General features: G+C 33.6%; 1 protein-coding gene and 1 long non-coding RNA gene across 4 annotated transcripts in view; one reads left to right on the forward strand and one right to left on the reverse strand.

Moving 5' to 3' along the window:
- LOC408877 (neurogenic protein mastermind) overlaps window positions 1-23,016 on the forward strand; it is a 225,854-nt gene that overhangs the window by 62,123 nt on the left and 140,715 nt on the right. The window lies entirely within an intron of this gene.
- On the reverse strand, window positions 709-21,146 carry LOC113218838. Of its 2 annotated transcripts, XR_003304845.1 has the most exons (4): window positions 20,449-21,145; window positions 2,242-2,344; window positions 1,608-2,144; window positions 709-1,343 (listed from the first exon to the last, which is right to left on the reverse strand). It is a non-coding gene; the product is annotated as an uncharacterized LOC113218838 (long non-coding RNA). The 2 variants fall into 2 exon arrangements; XR_003304844.1 differs by having other exon boundaries at window positions 1,608-2,344; window positions 20,449-21,146.

Below are 23,016 nucleotides of genomic sequence, written 5' to 3' on the forward strand. Positions count from 1 at the left end.
TACTTCAATTTTTAATAACTTTTATATTTTACATTATAATTAATTAATACAATTAATTTAAAAACTACAATATAATTTATTTTGTAATTAAACAATAATATTTTCATAATAAAATTAGTAATAAAAAATACCATTAATACAAAAATTTAATTAAATATAATCTAATTTACAATTTTATTAATTAGTATAAAATTTTAACACAAATTCGAGAAGTTGAGATTAATTTTTTCAAAATTAAAGAATGATACGTGAAACATATAAGCGCCTATAAGGCAAGACACGCGAAATTCGCTCGTTTTGCGCGAATAATATTGAAGAAAAAAAGAAGAAGGAAGATTAAATGAAAAAAAAAGGGAAGAAATTTTTTGTCGAAGCGAATAGTTAACGCGAGAGAAGCTCTCCTTCTCCTCCTCCTCCTCTTTCTGCTCGCTATCCAGGTCACGAAATTCGTGCTACATCTACGGCCAGGCCCTATCATCGGCATCGCTCTCCTGTCGATACTCGGCTAGGGGACGTCAGGGGATTTGGAAATACTCCGTTACGCTGCTTTCCTTCCCTTCCTCGACATTTATCCGAGAACGTGTCAACGAGGATTCTCTCCTCCGTTAAATCTTGCCGCGCGACGCGGTGATTAAGAGCCGCTGGGATCGGTTTTTTTTTTGATTGCCGCGCGATTAAAAAGAAGGAAACAAAATGTATAACAACACGTGTGTTAATATTTTCAAATATTTTTTTCTACAGAGATCTGTGTCGCGAGATACATTCATAATTATCATAATTAACATTCATAATAACATTCATAATTATCGTTCTCTGGATAAAAGAGTAAAAGTAAACGTTGAATCGATAATTTTAATTTTATCTTCTTACGTGAAATCTTCTTTATCGACCGAGAAATTTTATATTCGCTTTCTTTCTCGTCCAAGAGGAACAATGTTTTTCAACCAGGTTTTTTTTAAAAATGGTAATCGATTCGCGGCCGATGTTCAGTTTATCGTATCTCGAAACTCGCACGGATATATCGCGTTCGTGAAATATCAGGCTTGACGGATGCATTTTCATAATGCGGTCCTCGACCGAGTAAGAGAGAGAGAGAGAGAGCGAGGAAAAGATGGATGGATGGATGGATGGGTAGACAGAGAGAGAGAGGGACGATGCACACCATTCGTTAGATATTTTATGGAACCGCCCAGGGTTTTTCAGTTGGCCGGCGCACTTTGTAAGCGTGAATTTCTCGCTGCAGCCTCCGTGACCCAAAAAGGTTCGCGCCGTTGCATTTTTCTGTGCAAGCCTCGTTGTTGATTGTGCTTTCGCGGGGATAAATTCTCTCGTCTTGCGTTTCCCTGCGAAGCAAAAGTAATTCTCTTCTCTTCTCTTTTTTCTTTCTCGATCCAATCGTCGATTCTCTTTGAATTTGACAAAAACTCGATATCTCGAAAAAAATTTGGAGAAGACAATAGATAGATAGAAATTTTCAGGTGAAAAAGCAGAAGCGGAGATTCGAATTATGGAAATTTAAAGAGATCTTATCGTCGTATTTACATGGAACAGAGGAGAGAAAAAAAAAAAAAAGGTAGACGAGATTCAATAACAAAGTAGCAGCTTACCTTAAGATAAAGTAGAAGAGATAACCTCTGAACAATCGGATCTCGTGATCTACTACGAATACCGTATTACAATCTCACAAGGACTTTTTTTCAAAATTTATCCACTTTTTTTATTTATCAACATTTTCCTTATAATGAATATCGTCAAATCCTTCGAAATCTCCATTAAAATCCCATTAAATATCGATACTTCCATTTTTCAAAAATTCCCTTCGACTCTTTCTATTGTTTCATTTCTATGTTTCTATGTTTATTTCTACGTTTATCCCTTCATTCAAATGACCAAATGACCACGAAACACAGAGATGTTTTACATATAGATAGATTTTATACACAGATATGGAATCGTAGATAGGCGAGTTTCGACGGAGTGCAAATCATCCTTGTCGTAACGATACGGATCGAAGCTTTCACGTCGTCTTAGATTCAATAATTTAGCGGCGGAGGCACGGCGCGTTGCGCATAAACTGCTCGTAAAATGTGCTCGGCGGCGCGACTCCGGAGGCAGGACGGGGAGGCAGCTGCACTGTGTGTAATCTGATAATGCAGGTGCAACGAGTTCCAGCGTTGGTGACGATGTTAATATAGAGAAATTATTGCGAGCGGGGCGCATTAGCGCCGATTCATTACTTACCATTTCGGTTTTCACGGACACCACTTCGCCAAATTATCCGGGGAACGAACCGTATCCGGACTGTTGGCGGCCATTTTTCGCCTTGTTGGCCCCTTTTCCACGACTGAGAACAATCAGTGTTGTCGATAATAGAAATTGTAGAAACGATATTGTTATATATTTTAGAAGATTTGATGGGTATTTATAACCGTATAATAATGGATAACTTTGGTATTATAACGTGTTTCATAAGTTTCTTTTTTTTTTTTATGAAATAAAATTCTATATTATAAAACTTTTATAAAATAAATTCTTAATTTTATATTACAGCTTTTTTTCAATTATGCTTTGAATCATGCAATAAATCAGATACTATATAATATCTGTAAAAGTTAATTTTCAATTATACAAAAATGACAAAAATTTCAATATAAAAATTAATAAAAAAAAATAATATGTATATTTTGATATAAATTATTTGAAATTAAATAATAATGGATAACTTTGGTATTATAACGTGTTTCATAAGTTTCTTTTTTTTTTTTTTTTTTGAAATAAAATTCTATATCATAAAACTTTTATAAAATAAATTCTTAATTTTATATCACAGCTTTTTTTCAATTATGCTTTGAATTATGCAATAAATCAGATACTATATAATATCTGTAAAAGTTAATTTTCAATTATACAATGACAAAAATTTCAATATAAAAATTAATAAAAAAAAATAATATGTATATTTTGATATAAATTATTTGAAATTAAATAATAATGGATAACTTTGGTATTATAACGTGTTTCATAAGTTTCTTTTTTTTTTTTTTGAAATAAAATTCTATATCATAAAACTTTTAATAAAATAAATTCTTGGTTTTGTATTACAGCTTTTTTTCAATTATGCTTTGAATCATGCAATAAATCAGATACTATATAATATCTGTAAAAGTTAATTTTCAATTATACAATGACAAAAATTTCAATATAAAAATTAATAAAAAAAAATAATATGTATATTTTGATATAATTTGAAATTACTGCGCAGCTCTTAGATTAGATTATGTAATATGAAAATGCATTATATGTATTTATCACGATAGAAAGAAAAATGGAATAAATATGATTTAACTATAAAATTTTCGATATTAATCGTGAAAAAAATTCTACTGATTTCTAAAAATAAAAAGATTATTTTTTTTTTTTAGAGAGATCGATCAATTTTATTTAGTCCATTTTGCGATCAACGATCGTAATATTTATTTTTCTTTTGATTATTTCAGATCATTAAAATCAGATACATTAAATTGAACGGGAAAGATAATATTTGAATGATGATTTAGTCGTGTTATTTTTTGGATTATTCAAAGCAAGAAAAAATGTGATGATTAAAAAAACATTAGGAGATGGAAATTCAGATCGAAGAAAGGAAACGAGAGCCTCGTTGCAGGGATCAAATTGAACTCTATTTTTCAAAGCTAAAGTTAAGCAAGTTTCAAGGGATATGATGAGGTAACAGGAAGGTTCTTGCACGAAGTTGAGATAGTCGCGCGAGAGTTATCCCTCGTCAGGATCCTCGAGTAACCAAAACTTAAGTAAGCTCTCTACTGTCTAAGGCCATCTTATTTTCGATATTGTCTTTATCATTTTTTTTTAACATTGCCTCGACAAGATTTCTTGACAAGTATTAAATTATAATCGATAAAATAATATTCCTATCCCGTCGGATAAAAAATCGGAGAGCGAGTTATTAATAATCGTGGAAAAAGGTAAAACGTGACTTTTACTTTTTCCTTCGAGAATCGCAAGTACGTGCGTTAAAAACAAGAAAACAAGAAAAAAAATAAAAGGAAAGGAAAAAAATGAAAAGGAGAGAACGCGAGAAAGGGAAACGGCGCTTCTTAACGATCGTAATTTACGAACATTTTCGCGGTGCGGATGAACTCGCGAGGGATATACAGTATTCAGGACTGGTGATGCGTGCAGCCGCCTCATTATCAACATCCCGGAAATCTAGCCCGTCGTAAACGGGATTTTATGAAGGCATGTAACTTGCACACTCGTCGCCGAAACGCGGGTTAAAGGGAGTCGGGGTACAAGGGTCAACCGAACCGATCCTGCCTATTCTCGATCCACCTGCCGATGCCCCTTAATTGCATCGTTAGAAACTCTCGTTAACGGTCGGCCGAAAGATGCACGCTCGGCTCGAATGCAGCAGGACTCGCGATTATCCTCCATGAACGAATTTAATAGGCGGATATTCACAAACATTCTGGAAGAAAGATTGATTCGGATTAATTGAATAGGTTTTTTCTTGGAAGAAAAAAGAATTAACTTGGGTTAGGTTAGGTTAGGTTAGGTTCAGAAGATGACACGTAATAACGTGGGATTCAAAGACTGTTTTTATTTCGATTAAATGTTTGGATTTTTTGGGAAAGAAATTTTTCGAGTATAGGAATCAGGTTAGGTTAGGTTAGGTTAGGTTCAGAAGATGACACGTAATAACGTGAGACTCAAAAACATTTATTTCGATTAAATATTTGGATTTTTTGGGAAAGAAATTTTTCGAAAATAGAATTCAGCTTAGATTAGGTTAGGTTAAGTTAGATTCAGAATATGACACGTAATAACATGGGATTCAGAGACTGTTTTTATTTCGATTAAATATTTAGATTTTTTGGGAAAGAAATTTTTCGAAAATAGAAATCAGGTTAGGTTAGGTTAGGTTAAGTTAGATTCAGAATATGACACGTAATAACATGGGATTCAGAGACTGTTTTTATTTCGATTAAATGTTTGGATTTTTTGGGAAAGAAATTTTTCGAGAATAGGAATCAGGTTAGGTTAGGTTAAGTTAGGTTAGGTTCAGAAGATGACACGTAATAACGTGAGACTCAGAAACTTTTATTTTGATTAAATATCCTGTTTGGATTTTTTGGGAAAGAAATTTTTCGAGAATAGGAATCAAATTAGTTAGGTTAGGTTAGGTTCAGAAGATGACACGTAATAACGTGGGACCCAGAGACTGTTTTTATTTCGATTAAATGTTTGGATTTTTTGGGAAAGAAATTTTTCGAGAATAGGAATCAGGTTAGGTTAGGTTAGGTTCAGAAGATGACACGTAATAACATGGGACTTAGAAACTGTTTTTATTTCGATTAAATATTCTGGATTGGATTTTTTGGGAAAGAAATTTTTCGAGAATAAGGTTAGGTTACGTTATAATATGAGACTCAGAAACTTTTATTTCGATTAAATATCTTGTTTGGATTTTTTAGGAAAGAAATTTTTTTGAGAATAAGGTTAGGTTAGGTTAAATAATATTTAGAATTGATTGCGTAGATAAGATGGCGATAACAGTTAATGTTGATACGTTCAGAAGCTTTCAGAAGATGCACTGTTTTTATTTCGGTTAACGATGGTTAAACATTTTAAATTTGTCTCGGTGAGTTTTACAAGCTTTTAAAGTCTCTTTTCTTTTTTGAATCTTTTATTACTATAAACTGTGGTCACATGAAGCACATATCGCAGCGTGAGACTATAGCCACATTTGATAGATAAAACGCTCGAGACGATCGTCGAATAGTGTGCAATTTTTTAATACAATGTATAACTTATCATTTCTATGGATTTGCGTGTAAAGATTGCAAAGTAAACAGGAAATTATATTTTCGAACTTGATAACATAATCTCTCTTTACTTAGTTACTCATTGGTACTTAGTAGATATATAATTACAATCTTCCGCTGTAAATAAATCAAAGACGACGCCACCTTTCACTGCTACTTTCCCCTACTAAATCCATCATCAAGATCAACTATCAATGTTCTATATACCGGTGGAGAAACTATTATCCCTCTTTGTCTCCTGCATTACTCATCCACTTAGCTTAACAGTTAATAACTCAATTTATTCCAATCAACCTACGATACTGAAATAGTCGAGGCCCCCTTTATATATATATATATATATATATATATATATATATATATTTTATCATCAAAGATAATTAACTCTTCGAATCGAGAAAGTTTCGAAATTGAGAAACGCAAGTTACAATATAGAGAAGTCGAGTCGATCGTATCTAGAAAATGAATCGCGTGACAAAACTCGGCGGGAAGAAATAGCGCGAGATAAAACGATAAAAAGTAGCAACTGAATATCCGTTCCAAAATCTGATCTTTATAAAAATTTCATTCCTATGCAGATCGACTTCTCTGGCAATCAGATTAGACAAAAACCCAATTCCTTTATTCATTACGCGCCATTCAATTTATAAGTACAATTACGAACAATTTACCTTCTGTCGACTTATTCCAACTTTCGAAGGTTTCGACTTCACTGACCCTTTTTAAATTTTTAAATAATAAATAAAAGATACGATAACTATCCAATATTCGTATAATCTCGATTAACGTTCCAAGTGATTTGTAAAGATTATACGATATAACGTGCGCGACGACACGGTGGCTAGCAACAACTTTGGCCGCAGTCGACAAAGTGTTAACATTTCCGGCCGGTATGCTTCCGAACGAGCGTGGGTAGAGGGAGCGCGCAAATCCGCGAGCTTGCGCTCTCTCGTTTGCAGGAAAAAAGAGCATCGACCAGATCGACGGTGCTCTCGGCCGAAGAGCGAGTGGGAGGGGAGGAGTAACGAAACTGGCGTACGAGGGAAAAAAAGGAGGAGAAGGGAGAAGGACAGTCTCGAGAGAGAGAGAGAGGAGAAGTTGGTGTATGCGTCCCTGGAAACGGGCAACGTACGGAAATAAAAGGAGAAAATAAAGAGAGGGGGAAGAGAGAGAGAGAGAGAAGGAGATAGAGATAAAGAAAGAAGGAAAGAAAAGGAGAATAGGGAAGGGAACGTGGCCAATTTCACCGACGAACTGTTGCGAAGCTTCCTCGCCCTGCTGTTTGTCTCGAACCGATTCGCTGTAATCCGCCGTTCAATTTTCATTACCGCGATTTGTTTCTGGCCCACGTCACCTGTGCCTTCCACGATTTTCAGGGATTTTCGAACACGGTCCAATGTTCCATTGCGTTTCGATTTCGTTTCGACTGTGTTGGATGGAGATGCTTGCGAAAAGTACAGGAATGGAGGAGTAAGAGATTTCTTTTTTTTCTTTTTTATTTATATTTTTTTTTCGACCGAGAGCAAACGGGTTTTTTGGCGAGACAAAGAAAAAGAGGATGAAGGTACGTACGTACGAAACGCGTCGAATGAAGGAGATTTAACCTGTTAACCCTTTGAGAGGCGTGGACACGTATGGATACGAACTGGAGAAATGGACATCGACAATGGGTCCTGAACGTGTTTAAAGTAAGGAGGATGGTTAGTGTGTTTTGCTCGTGGATTTTACGACGAAGATAATGGAACATAATAGAAATTTCCCGGGTGAATGACATTTCGGTTGAGTCGTGGAGAGATACAGCGATGTTGTATTTTTTTAAAATTTTGTAAAAATTTGTCGAAATTTTTCAAACGGTTAATTGTATCATTTTTTTCAATCTTGAAGAAATAAGAAATTATATATCGTGTGATATTTATGTGGCAATTTGACTTTTCTCCTTAATATATTTATTTATTGGCTTTTCCAAACCTTTTATCCAAACTTTATTTATCTTGTACCTGTTTCTATATTCATATGTTATATAAATTCAAGTTCGATTTTGAAAATAAAATATTTTATGAGAAAATAAATAATAATAAAAAATATGAAATTATAACAATATCGATTTTGACTTTATTTATCTCGTACGAGGGAAGTTTAATTTTTTTGTATTGGATAGAAAAATGGAATGATTTGTACAATCAAATCATGTATTTATAACTTTAATCTAATATAATTATGTGTAACTAAGATTACATAATGTAATTGTTTATCCACATTCGTCACAATTGATATTCAATTCAACGAGCGGCTGATATTAAACGTAATCAGTGCTTATTCAAACATACATATCATTTAAATAAGTAGATATTGCAAATTTTAATCGGCAAATTTTATTCAATTTCGATAAGTGATATATATATATATAATTCATCTTTGTGTGATAATTGATCTTGATTTTTTAATCTATTCAAAATACAACTAGCGCAGCTTTTATTGGACAAAGTAATTTCTTGTAAAAAAAAAAATTGAAATATGAAACAAAAAAAATAGATCTTGTGTAAAACAAAATAATTTTTAAAAATTTCCACTATTTGTGAATTTGCAAGAGACGTTTAATTCAAAAGAAGATTCAAAAATTGATTTTGTGTCAAGTATTTTTATACAACGTAACAATGTTAATTTTTTTCATTTAAATTAAACAAACAGATAGTTCGTGAAATGATATATTTTTCTAAAATATTAGAATAAAATATCTATTTATTATTTATAAACAGGTTTCGTGTATTATAATATATATTTTGTAAATATATCATATAATCATCGTTAATTTTTTCGTTATATTAAAATCAGATAGATAAAGTTAATATGATTTTTATATTATTGTAACAACAAATTTAAGATATATACAATAATACAGATCAGAATATTTATTAACAATTTTATTTAATTTCGATATTCCATTTTTTGAAAATTTTTAAAACCACAAAATTCATAAAAGTAAAGAGAAAATATATATATATATATATTTTTTTTTGTTAGTTTCTGTTTAAAGACCACACGATGAAATGAATCAACAGCGAGAGAAGAACAGCTTCGAAAGGTTCTCGATTATTCGAGAAACTTGGCACTTAGATCCTCTCAGGCGACGCCTTTTGCGCTCCCATTTCTTCGATGCACTTTCTTCGCTGATCTCCGTGAAAGTCGAGAGCAAATTACGCCGAGGCGAAACCTCGCGTCGAATTAGAACCGCGCGGAACGTCGAATCTTTCGAAGAATTTCCGCTTTTTTTCCTGCCTTTCCTCCATGCTTTGTGATATAATTTCTACAATTATCATCTCTCTTAACAATTCCTTAACATTTTTTTCAAATTTGCTATTACAAATTGTCGGAATTTTTTTTTTATATAAATTTTATTGAATATTTTGATATATTTTTTGAATTTTTTTTTATAACATATAACATTTCTACGAAATATTTATTATCATAATTCTAAAATTTCAGATATTATAATTTCAATTTTTAATATCAATAATCCGAAGTTTAAATAATTAATAAACATATTGGAAATTAATATAAACAAGTTTACTTTATATCTGATTATTTTTCAGAACGTAAACAAATTTTACGCGTCACGTATATATAATTTTTTCTCGTTTGTTTTTAATGAAATAGATTCGAGTTAAGTCGGTTTCTCGTTACAATTAAATTTTACGGTTTATTATAAGCGTATAATCCCTCTTAATCTATTACAGTATCTAAATTAAAAACCACGCCTATATACCATCTCTTTAATTGCATTTGGAGACTAATCGTTAAAATTAAGAACCCTTTTTTTGTACATGGCGTGATAAATTCGATGCTATATTACGTATCGTAAAATTAATGGTCCGATCGGAGGAGTAAGTAACGTAAATTAACTTGTTTGAAACTTCCCTTGTATCTTTGTACATCCTTTTTATAAAAATATTTTTTATTAGTTTCATTAAATTCAAAAATGTATCATTGTGTCATGTATCTACAATATATTACTAGAAGTAAAATTACGCAATTTATATTTAGGTTATGAATTAGTTTCTTCTTCCTCTTTGTTATCATAATAATTCTATAAACGTTTAAATTTTTCCGATTAATTCGCAAAAGAAATATAAGATAATACCACCTGCGTCCTCGTAATACAAAGTATACGCAATGAAGGTTTTTGTTTGTAACAAAGCGGTAATAGAAGGATCGTATTCCAACCAACAACGTAGCAATTCTCGGTTCGAAAGCTCGATATAGCAAAGAGAAAGAGAGAATACGGAGACAAGGATAGGATAGGGGGAAAAGACAGAGGATAGATAGAGACGAAAGCGAAAGAAAGAGCGAGAGGAAGACAGACGGGCCGATCCAAAGGGCGAATTTGCAGCGGCCGTCACCTGCAATTAGGCGGACGGTCGCCACACAACAACACACGAGTGCGCATGCGCGCTCACACGCCGCCGGACCTGTGCTCCGTCGGTATATCGTCCTGCTTAGGGTTGCTCGCTACGGCTCGGGCAATTTTGGCTTTGTCATGGTAATTTCCCGCTCGCACGAAATAATACGACAACCAGCTAACTTGCTAGCGACTGTCAGCTATTTTTTTTTTTTTTTATATGACCGTGATTTTCTTCATTCCTTTGTCCAGACACCGATACTTTCGAAACTTAATATTTTTTTTAAAGAATTCTTTTGTGATGTATATACACAGAGAAAATAATAAATACTAAGTATAAGGTTAATATCACTGTCATTGTAACTTTAATCATTGGAATTTAAGAATTGTAATTTATATTTTTATTTTGTCTCGCGTAATCAATTTTATTTTGGAATAACTCGTTTATTTTTTTAAAATATTTCATATAAAAATAATTTAAGGAAAATAATATGATGTAATTATTTTTTTCTTAAAAACCTTAGAGATCATATAAGAATTATGTCGCTTATAATGAAAATTTTAATATAATATTGTATGAAAATTTCGAATATACGTTTTTTAAATTATATAAATATAATTTTGGAATGGGAAAAATTATTATTTATTATACATTTCGATCTTTTGGATATAATTGGAATAAAGTTAAGAGATTAATTGCAACTTACAGATGAAAATAAAAAATTTTTTAAGTCGAAGTGTAATGTCATCATATAAATAAGAATAATATAAACATTATGAATATAAAAGTTCAATTCATTTCGCGAGATTTATACACGAATATTACATCGTAAAATATTTTTATATTTTAACCGTTTGTTCCTCATCTGTGAAATAATGTATTTACCTCAAAAATAAACGCGTAAAATAAACCAAGTTACATACATATATTTTCAACAATTTGAACCACATATATGTAATGTGAAAAATAAAATATACACCGCGAAGAATAGCTAAAAGGTAAATGTATTTCATTGCAAATGATTCCATAATATAATTATGATTTTCATACAAGCTGATTCGTTTCAAAAATTCGATTCAAAATTCGTGATTTTCTCGTTTGTTGAAAAATTTAATTTTACATACGTGTAAATCAAAAATTTCGGGAAATGTTTAAAACTTTATTCAATTATAATTTAAAATACATTTAAATATTCTATTATTTCTTTTCCTCATTGTTATTTTAAATATTAAAAAAAAAGAATTGGAATAAAAAAAAACTAAAAAATCTTTAATCTCAAAATTATTGATTATTATTATTATTATTTGAACAATTCAATGTCTTTCTCTTTTTTACTATATTTTTATATTTTGCATAACAAAAAAAATTGTAAAAATTAGGTTAAGTTCCTAACCTAAAAATTGTTGTTTTGCGAACAACAAGGAACAATTCGATACGCGAGTTATAGCAGCCGGCATCGATTAACCAGAGAATTTCGATTGACGTACTTAACCCGTTAATTAATTGGTTGCCAGTATGTAATTCAGCGCTTCCGCATTCTAGATCACTATTGTATCCCATCGCGGTAGCATTCTTGCCCGCATACCATTGGATGCCGCGAATGTTTCTTACACGCGCCGCGCATCATTCGATCGAGAGTCGAATTATATCTTCAAATGGGCAACGATCGTCCGTTTGTTTGCTGCATGGTAATAATACCGGGCATAGTTCCATAGTTTTTAGAGAGAAATAAGTATTACCTAATGTTACATCTAACGATATAATAATTTATATTATTTTTTCTGATTTTGAATCGATTGATGAAATTGACAACATACATTGTTTCTTTTGTAGATCGTAAGAAACATGGAAGAAAAAAATAATATTAATCTAAGCCTTCACGATATTGGACGATATTGGTATCCGAAATTATGATATATAATAAATTGATTCACGATAAAATTGAATTTCAATCTTGATTTTAATTTTAATATATGGAAATGGAAAATGTATCAACCTACATGGCGAATTTCAATATTCTTCGACAATATTTGAAGAGGAAATGACTAATTTCTCTGCATTATTATCATCGAATGATCATCGTAAATATCATAAAAAAAAAAAAAAAAAAGAAAAAATCTTACCGATCAATAAAATTTCTCGTATATCGGAATGATCAACTGGAACTTCACGTCTGATATATTTCGTAATTTCACAGAACGTCGATTTTGCACCGCGTGTACAGACATTTTCGCCTAGCAGCCAGTGTGAAAATGTATTCGGCGTGGCCGTCGCCAAAGCCTCGCCGATAGGATCGATAGACGCTAGAAACGGCAGCCAGCAGCCAGTCAGCCAGAGTAAGCCTCTGCATCTCCGGGTCGCCTGGAAACTGGCTGCGCGATTCTGTGTCAAAGCGACGTTACCGCGTCTACCTAGTCTTCGCTATATATCGAAACCATCAAATTAAAACCATCAGATTAATTTTAACCGATCGATAAAGTAATGTAAATTCACCAGGTAATATTAGACTACATTTATTTCATCAAAATTCTATCTTCTATTTTTTTAAGTAATATCCTTGTACACTGAAAATAAAATGAACTGCGCGAGGGACCCCACCCGTGAGCCGCCTGATGTAGAGGCCGCGACACTAGCGCTAATCTGGCGGAACTTGAGTAAACTATTGTTAGAAATTCGTAATGCTATTGAATTTAAGCGTTGCTATGGAAATTTGCAACGCTTTTTTTTAGAAAAAATTATTAGTGTGATATCAATTAATCTATTTTGATTATTTGTATCGTATTATCTTAATTCAGAATTTCGATAAAAGCAAATTTATTCCGTTTATTATTATTTGAACTAGAAGTACAATGTATTTACTCGTTATTCGTGAATACTTGTTTTACGTTTCGAACATATATGCTAGATCTTGTGTATTATGGATCGCTATTTCGTCTACAAATCGAGACGATTCCTCGAAAGCGAGCGAACGAAACTTTCTCTCGGCGAAACGAAAGGGCAGGACGAGTCCACCTGAACGATTCTATCGAGCCAAGGAAATCGTGCCTTCGCCATCGATCGAGAAGCCTGGCCACCTAACCAGGGACGTTTCGTAGTCGTTGGCAATCAATCGGCCGGTTCGAACGGCTGGAAAACATGTTCTTTTCTCTCCCTTGTTCCGGGGTGATGTAATCCACGTATTCCAAGTATTCTCCAATTGTCTCGGCATGTCTCGATACGCGCTAATCTGAAGGAGGATTTAAAACGCGTTTATTAAACGCAAATAAAGTCGTCCTGTGTTTACTCGTGGCTACCGTTTAGCAATGTAATCGTTTAATCGGCGATAGAAAGTGGGCAGAGGCAGCGAAGAAGGTGACGAAACTCATGGAAATGAGAGACCTGTCCGACTGGCGAACAATACCGTCTGTGGAATCGCGATCTCCTAGCTGGCCGAACCGAAATCAAGATCGAAGCTTTCCTTTCCGGTCCCCCGATACCGTTACCGACCGAAAAGTGATCGATGGCGCATGCGCGGAGAAATCGTTCTTCTCGAAAAGCCTTTTGATAACTTGGTCACTGAATTTTTTAAAATTTTAGAGATTGTTTTTTTTCATCTCTATATTTCTGTTTCGATGTTTCAATTAACAATAAAGAAAAGAAGTTTGATGGAACATGGAAAGTTTTCACGTAGAATTGTTCGAACCCGTTTTAAATATCGTTAAAATTTTAATAAGTAGAAAATCTACGATGAGAAATTCTTTATTTATTACACAATGTGAATACAATGTGAACGTATATAAATTTGATCGATAAGCTTTATCCTTTTTCTCTTTATTAAAAAAAAAAAAAAAATCTAATTTGCTTTAATCGTAACCATGTTCGTCGTAACCAATTTGTGAAAATCGCTGTAATTATCCGTTCAATGCCAATTACTTTCGAAGAGACGATGTTTCTCAAGTAGCCAATCAACACCACCCACACCATCTTCCTCGAGAAAGAAAATCACCGAAACTTAACCTCTAATTACGTACGTCGAACAATATAACGCTCATATCGTGAACCGCAAGTGTGTCAACCGTTAAAGGGAAACGATATGATAATTTTCGACGTTTTGGTCGCAATAAATAAATTGCGAACGGGCCAATTAAACTGTCACGGAGGCGATCGTAGGATCGGAGGAGGGAAAAAAGGAGTGCAGTGGATGATACACAAGGCTCCTACCACGCGCACGTTAAATCATCTGCTTCGACAGAGCGTTTCGTATATCTGGGAATTGCTCGTGCGCCGGCCAACTTTCGCAATAGTGAGAGGCGTGTGCCGTTGCACGCAGCTTTTGATCTCCACGTAGAGAGGCGGCGGGTTCTCGTGTCACCGTTGCGTAGCTGCTCTTTGGGCCTTCGTCACGCATTTGCAATCCCACAGCTACGTCTACGTACACACGGCGTACGTGTTACAAAAATTCTTGTGCAACACCCGGGTCACCTAGAACTGTACCGAGAATTGTCTCTCGCCACCGATATACCTGTGCGGGAAGGGAATTTCTCTTCGTGAAAATTAAGGAAATAAATTCAATTCTTAATTAAAAACTTTTTCGATCGTTATAAATTATATATATATTTTATACTGTTTATTTAAACGAAAAAGAATAGAATTCTCCAATAGAAAATTTCTTCTTTTCTTATTTCCTCTTTCTAAGGAAAAAAAAAACAAAAACAAAGTGAACTTTTTCAAATCAAATCAACGACAATGATCTCGCGATTATACGATCCCCAATCTCATTGTTCCTTTCCAAACGCTTTCACCCTCTCGCTTTCCGTTCCAATCACCATTCCTTCCGGCTGTGATCCGTGATCAGGATCGATTCGGACTGAGAACCGATTAAACACTGCTGCGATCGTCGTAAAATCCGTGGGCAAACAGTCCGCGTTGCAGGTGTGTCTCCTGGCAGCACGTGGATAGGAAAACACAGCGGGTGTTTCGTCTCGAAAACAAGTTCGACAAAGTTCCAGGAACGTGTCCACGAGATGAGAGAGAGAGAGAGAGAGAGGATCAACGAGGAGGAATCTCACTTTCTCTGGCGATTCGTTATCGGCCAAGAGGCGGATTATCGTGGAAATAAAGGAACGCCTTTCTTTGAACGCGACGATCTTTCACTTCCTGTCTGCGTCGAAAGAAAGCGGCACGCCGTTGCAAAATCATTGCAGAACAAACAGAACGGCCGTGACTGAAAATGAAACGGGAATGAGGTGATCTTGTGCTCGAGCTTCTTCTTCTTCTTCTTCAACGAAGTTTCAGACTCGCGACGTTTCTTTAAGACGCGTTTGTCGAAAAGGAAAATTAATTTTTGGGAAGTAAGTCGTTGAATATTAAAGTATTTATTTTTTGTAACTGATCATTTTTGAAAAAACTTTGAATTAGGAATGATATAATAAATAATTATATAATTTTTGTGAAGTTGCTGAATATTAAAGTATTTATTTTTTATAACTGATTATTTTTGAAAAAACTTTGAATTAGGAATGATATAATAAATAATGATATAATTTTTGTGAAGTAAGTTGCTGAATGTTAAAGTATTTATTTTTTGTAATTGATTATTTTTTAAAAAACTTTGAATTAGGAATGATATAATAAATAATGATATAATTTTTGTGAAGTAAGTCGAAAGTATACTTTTTTTTTGTTATTGTATATGTTGAATTTTTTGTAACTGATCATTTTCAAAAAACTTTGAATTAGGAATGATAATAAACTTTAGGAATAATAAATAATGATATAATTTTTGTGAAGAAAGTCTTTTTTTTTTTGTTATTATACATGTTGAATGTTAAAGTATTTATTTTTTTGTAGGTGATCATTTTTGAAAAAACTTTGAATTAGGAATGATATAATAAATAATGATATAATTTTTATGAAGTCGAAAGTATACTTTTTTTTTGTATTAATATAATAAATAATGATATAATTTTTATGAAGTAAGTCGAAAGTCTTTCTTTTTATTATTGTATATGTTGAATCTTAAAGTATTTATTTTTTGTAACTGATCATTTTTGAAAAAAACTTTGAATTAGGAATGATATAATAAGATACATAATGAACTTACATCGAGAGAAAAAAGCATCTAGACATATTTCGAACATATTTGAAAATTGAGATATTGAATATTGAACTCTGAGTGAAAGAGAGAATCCTAGAGAATTCTAGAAACAAATATTTCCACTTACTCGTGTGAAAATAAATTGGAAAAAAAATTGATCAGAGATAAATAAAATATCGTAACTGTTAGAATTTGCCAATCGGCAGACTCCAGACTCTTGGGAAGCTTGAAAAAAATAACATTCATCATTATTCAATGATTGTCATGCCGACATTCCTGGTAACTGTCCTTTGTCCATCCTTGCCTTTCACTATTGTTCAACAACTTCTTCCAAGATCTCGCCTTTTTTTTATTTCGCTCGCATACCAGTATAACCAGCGTTTTTATACACGGAATCATCCCCGAGAGCGAGAGGGGACCGCGAGCAATAAGCCCGCGCTCCGTTGTTGATAAATACTTTCCATTTGTTAGAGTCCGCGGGAAAGTGAAGCCGATGTACGATACGAGCGGCGCGATTCGACGCAATCGTTTCTATATGGGAGATGGATGAAAGCGTTACGTGCAATTGTTCGAAGGGGGGGAGGAAAAACTCGCGATTCCTGGAGACAGGGTTGACGAATCGGGAACGTACGTTGCGTATCGCAACGTTATTTATCGCGTTGATCAGTCATCTGACGATGGCCAGACTCCATTTGAAATTTGTTTTACTTTTAATTATCGAAGTAGTTAAATCTTAATAATTCGATATTTCGTTTGCGATCGCGGAAAAAAAAATTGATAACGCAATTCGGTAAAAGGATACTCTCGGTTATCCCGAGAGATAATTCGATGTTTCAATTATTCTTTTTTTTTTTTGTCAAAATTTTCGATTAATTCGATACATATATATATAGCAAATTCGTTTAATTGTTAAAAAAATTAAATTGCTAAAGCCATTCCATTGTTTGCTGGAAGCAAGCAAACAGATTCCAGGTCAAATTGAAGCCGGGTTATTCCCTAAAAATACAGTCGGCTTAATTCAAAAACAATGTTTTATGTCCGCTTGACGCGCGGATCGCACGCCCCACGTTTTCAAATTTCGCGTCCGCGCATTTATCTTGTTTTAGAACCAGAATCGAAACGAACAATTGGATTTTCGCGCGTAATGCATCGGCCATTGGCGACACTTTTTAATGGCGGCGCGTGAAATATGTTGTCGCGCGTTATTCCCGTTTAAATATGCCCCCACAGCTTGTTTTCCGTGCATCTTAAAACTGATTCCACGTTAAGATAAACTCCACTGGAAGATAATCGCGTCAGTAAGTTGCGCAGATGATGATTCAACTCCACGATGAATCATCGAGGAGACGAAAAATTTTATAATTTTTTTAATTCAAATTTCACTTTCGAATCTTTATATTGAAATCTAATCGTTTCAATCATTTTCATACTTGCGATTGAAGATTTATTTTATCTTATGAATTGTACAATTTATATAAAGGCTGCAAGTATCCAAAAAAAAATTAATTAAATTTATAATTATTAATACTGAAATTGATCTATAAATTCAAATTGCTATTAATCTAAATGATAGAATAATTGGTTAAGATCTATTTATAACTATACGAAATGGAAAATTTTTTTTCATTAGTCTTTAATGACTTGATTTGATTCAGAGAAGTATAAAATCAAAAAAAGAATTGAAAATACATATATCTTTGAATTATTGATATAAAAATCTCTAAAGTTAAAAGTATGTTTTGAATAAATAAAATTTCTAACGAAAATTCCTAATAATGTTAAAATTAAGTGTCCTGAAATTAAATTTGCTGATAGTCGAATTGAAAGAAAAGTTCAAGATCGAATGATTAATCTAATAAGTTCAATAATCACTATAAAATTTATTAGGAATACTGGAGAATTTAATGGAAACTAAACGTCTTAAAAATGCAATATAATCATTATAAATTGGATAAATTAAGAATCTAAATCATAAGATTAAAGATAAAATTATATTTAGTAGTAAATGTCGGAATATCGCGAGTATGACGTTTGATTTGTCGAGATTCGAGCGTGGAGGGCGTTCACGGTCCGCACCCTTTTCGCTGGAATTCCATTTGGAATTCGTCCCCTGGAGAAAGTGAAACGCGAGTTTCTGTAGCGAGACAAAATAAAACAACGTGAAAATGTACCGACAATGGGACGTGGACAATTTACAATGACGGAGTCGCCCTAAAAAAATTGAAGATAAGTCGATCAGAATTATTTTAACACACGTATCTCGTATATAAAATAACATTATTCTCGTTCGATTAATCCTAATAATAAGATATTTCGAAAAGAATAAATTACATTCATCTAAATTTCATATGGAAAATGTATCAATATGGATTTCTATTTAAAAAATTAAAAATCCTTATGTCGATGTGTTTATTATCGATTGTAGTAATTTTTTTAATCCATAATGATTTCGATGATTCGAGAGACGAAGAAAGATGATGATGTCGATTTTCGCGGCGATTATAACCCGTGACTGGAGTAATGCTAGGTCGAGATAAATCGATCCTCGCACCCTGAAATATTCACGCTCGTATCAAAGTACGTAGACTGGTGTGGTCTGCGGTAATCTTGTCGATGTAGTACGCGCATAGAGACGCCTTGCTGCAAAGCCCTCTCTCTCTCTCTCTCCTCTCGCTCCACGGCGAGCTTTTACGGCGGACGCCGAACTGGGACGGAACTTAATTGAACCCGGCTGAACATTATCGAATGTACAAGCTTCCGACCGATACGTGCCTTCTTTCGCGACAGGATAATGCACGCAGTTTGATTATCCCATCGCGATGAAATGAAATAGTTGAGAATTATTACGCTGCACTTCAGAATTATTGCTTAGATTCTATAATAATACGAATATATCTTTCGTATTAAAAAAAAATTTATATCGAATCTTGTTTATAAAAGTGCAAAAAATAAAGTTACGAAAAAGAAAAAAGTAAATAAATAAAAATTGCATACTTTTTATTTTGCATCAAAATTGTATTTGGATGAATTATTTATGTAGATTCGATTAAAAAAAAGAAATATCAAATTCGCTATTTCATTTATATTCAATCGTTCAAGGAGCTCAAATATAAATTGAATCGAAAAGATAATTTCGTGGTATATTTATTTACCTGTTTCAGAATCCTAAAAGTACGGCAACTTTATCTTCTAGAGCGATTTTACGAGCCCACTGTATATCTCAGTCCATAGACTATAGCGTGGAACATAGAAAGTTAACCGTGAACGCGGGAAATTTCAATGGGCCGGATAGCGGCACAACAAAGGCAGAACGCGACTTTTGCACAATGTATAAGTATGCTAGGCGTGTAATCGCGCGTCCCCAGGGCGAAAGAGAATCGCGAGCGATACGGGACGGTCGTTTGTTCAATAAACATGCACCGGCCGGCTCTCGTCACGCCGCTCAGGGCTATTATACTTGCCGATCGAGGTGTTAGAATAACGTTGAAACGATGGTAAAACGATGTCGATGAGTTCAGTCCGGTGTCACGCTTACGCAATGTTAACCAGCCACAAGGAAAGCAGAATATAAGCTTTCCGGCCCGTGAAGTCGAGATTCGTTCGTTGCCTCGCAATCAGTGTCTATCGGTAAAAAAGATTTAACGTCAACGAAACGCCACCGACGACTTGTTTCGTGATTTAACGATTCCTCGCTTTTTATTAGACTAGTCTTCTCTTGGAGAATATTTGCGATTTTTTTTTTATGTATTTATAGAAAACTTTGTAAAGATATACAGAAATTGTGAGATGGAACGATAAACGATAATTTTAATCTAATCATCTTTGAGAGAATATTTGTATAAATAATTACCAACATGTTTTTTAATTTCTAATTTTTTACAAAGATATATTATTGTTATTTATAATGCACAAAAATAGATAAATTTTATAACTTACTGAGGTTAATAACTTTCTTTTCGTTGCATAACCTCAAAAACGCTGATAGATCACGTTTCTTCCTAACATGAAACATCTTGTATACAATTGAAATTTGTACACTAAAATGCTAAAACTCTTTCATTTACACAATTATTCCATCACGAATTCACATAAAAATCAAAAACAATCCTATTTACGTTATCGAAATCCTTACCGCAAACACGTAATCCATTCCATCTTATTGTTATATCTTGACGCGAACGATTCGATGAACAAAACCTTGGTAAAGCAGGCGTTAAACACAGTGATGGTAACACAACCTATTTTCACGATCGTGTTCCCGAAGAGGACTGAGAAAGCCTATTGTGAAACCGCCACGGTAAAGTCCGTTAATTTAGCGTCGGTTAATCGCGACTAATCGTTACTCTCCTAACCTGATGCAACAACGAGACAGCTAGCAACGATCCAGGCGGCGAGATCGCGAAACATTCTCGCCATTTATGCGTGTTACATCGATGTGACGATGCATAATTCATGTATTGTTATTACTGTTATTAAGATTATTGGCGGCTTCCTTGGCCGCGGTTCAACTTGGGCTCTCTCGTTGAAAAATCGAATTGATCGTAAGACGTCGTGATTAGGGTTTTAGACGGTCAGGGATGGGTAATTACTAGATTATTAAATCCCCACCTACGCACACTAGAAACCTCCAGAGTAATGGCTTCTTATACGTCCTACGCGTGTATGTTACACGGTCGAGATGAGAACGAATTTTTCGTTCGATATGTACTCGTGTCGTGTCGTTGCGCGCCAGAGAGAATGGAAAATTTGAAATTTGAAACGGTAAGAGATGTACTTCACTTTCCTGGAAAATTGTCAATTTTAATAATAAAGTAAAAAAAATTGATTTCACAAACAATAATGAAAGGATAAAAAAAATACAAATGATTTGTACAAGATATGATTGTTGTTAAAAACTTTTGAAAGATTTTGTTAAAACTTTTGAAAGATAAAATTTAAATAAAATTTGAATGGAATAATTTGTCTCGTTTCTTCGTATTCCGTATTGTTCATGTATGAGTCTGCAACATATCAGGTAAAAGTCAAAGTCGCCTCTTACATTGGATTACGAAATAAGAGGTCACCTATGACGTCATTCACTATTGGTGAAGTGGCCTTGGACGAAGAATTGATGTTAAAACGTAAAGTAGCCGAAATATTTGAATGTAGGCTTAACAAAACCTGTACACGTTACCATTTTTTTCGCATGAATAACGATGTTAATACTTTTTCGGAACAGAAAGAAAGTATCATTGTTTTCTTAAAATGAATCATCACGTTCCCTTTTTGTCAATCCCGTTACTCACGTCGATCATTCTTCATATATATATTTTAAGAAAGAATTTTAATAGAATTTTCAAATAGAATGCTTAATGATACACGCTCTTTGTTATACATATATATACAATGTATTTCGAACGATATGTGATAACGATCTCGGTGTTAAAATAAAGGATTTTTCAAAAAAAATGACTTCAAAAATGATTCGTATTTTTAAACACGCGAATAAACTTGCTAATATTTCAATATCAAAAATAACAACAATTCACGCGAACTCGGATGACAAATCAAAATCGTTCGAACGGACAACATGTGTTCCAATGAATTTGTATTCTATCTGAATAATACATGCGTGGCATGATGACAACAGCGAAAAAAATAGTCATCTGTTTGATTATTCTGGGATATTCGCGAAAACACGAACCGGTCGATACCAAAACGTTAAGTGTAATATCCTATGCATGTAGAATTTCGTATGACGCGCGAAAATTGCTATTCAGAGGGCGACAAATTTTGTTTTTTCTATTTTTTTTTCTTTTTTTTTTTTTTTTATTTTATTGCGGTATCCTCGGCCCCAACGAAACGACCGCGTTAATTTTTCGCTTGCCTTTTGCGGTTGATGGATACGCCGGCCATATGGTCAGGACATGCTGGATTTTCATGAAAGTTCAAACGCTCGTTTTTCTCTTTTGGGATCCTTCAGAGCCTCTTCCTGCCAGCGTTTTCTGCTTTTTTTTTTTTATTTTTATTTTCCATTTCCTCTTTTTTTCGACGTACAATGCGCCGCCGTTGGAACATTGTAACAGCGAGAACGGCGCAACGTGTATATTTTTATGTAATTTATGTAGTAACTTGAATCCGTAGCGAGACTCTGCGGAAAGCTTGCTACCTTCGACGATGAAAATATAATATTCTTATGCATTCAATGCGTAAGATACGCGCTTGTTATTTACGAAAAACTTTTTATCTCTGATAAAAAATTTCTTAATTCCGATAAACCTATCGGTGGAAAAAAGATTGGTAGAGAAAATTTAGCGAATATGCGAATTAAGAATCGGTCGAGTTGGCTTTCGAAAAATTTTTATCGTTTATTTATTACGCGTTTCGTTCTGCGTTTGTTTTGTAAAACCATGGTTTACACGTATTGGATTTATTCCACGAGAGCACGAAAATGTAAAATTTTTTCAGCGCACGTAAAACGATACCATTTAAAATGTGCCACATTGTTATTAATAACAGCGCTATTATCTACGTATTAAAAAAAAATTTTGTTCTATAAGAAAGAACAATGAAACTTTCTTTTCTGTCTACTGTATCTTTCGTATCTTCCTCGTTCGACCAAACTGAAAAAGTAGTTTTTAGTAAAAATTGCGATAAAGTGGAATTTCATTGGATTTGTACAATAATTTTCATATGTATAGATTTAAAAGTTTCTTTATTC

Source organism: Apis mellifera, linkage group LG6, assembly GCF_003254395.2.
Source record: "Apis mellifera strain DH4 linkage group LG6, Amel_HAv3.1, whole genome shotgun sequence".
NCBI classification, from domain to species: Eukaryota; Metazoa; Arthropoda; class Insecta; order Hymenoptera; family Apidae; genus Apis; species Apis mellifera.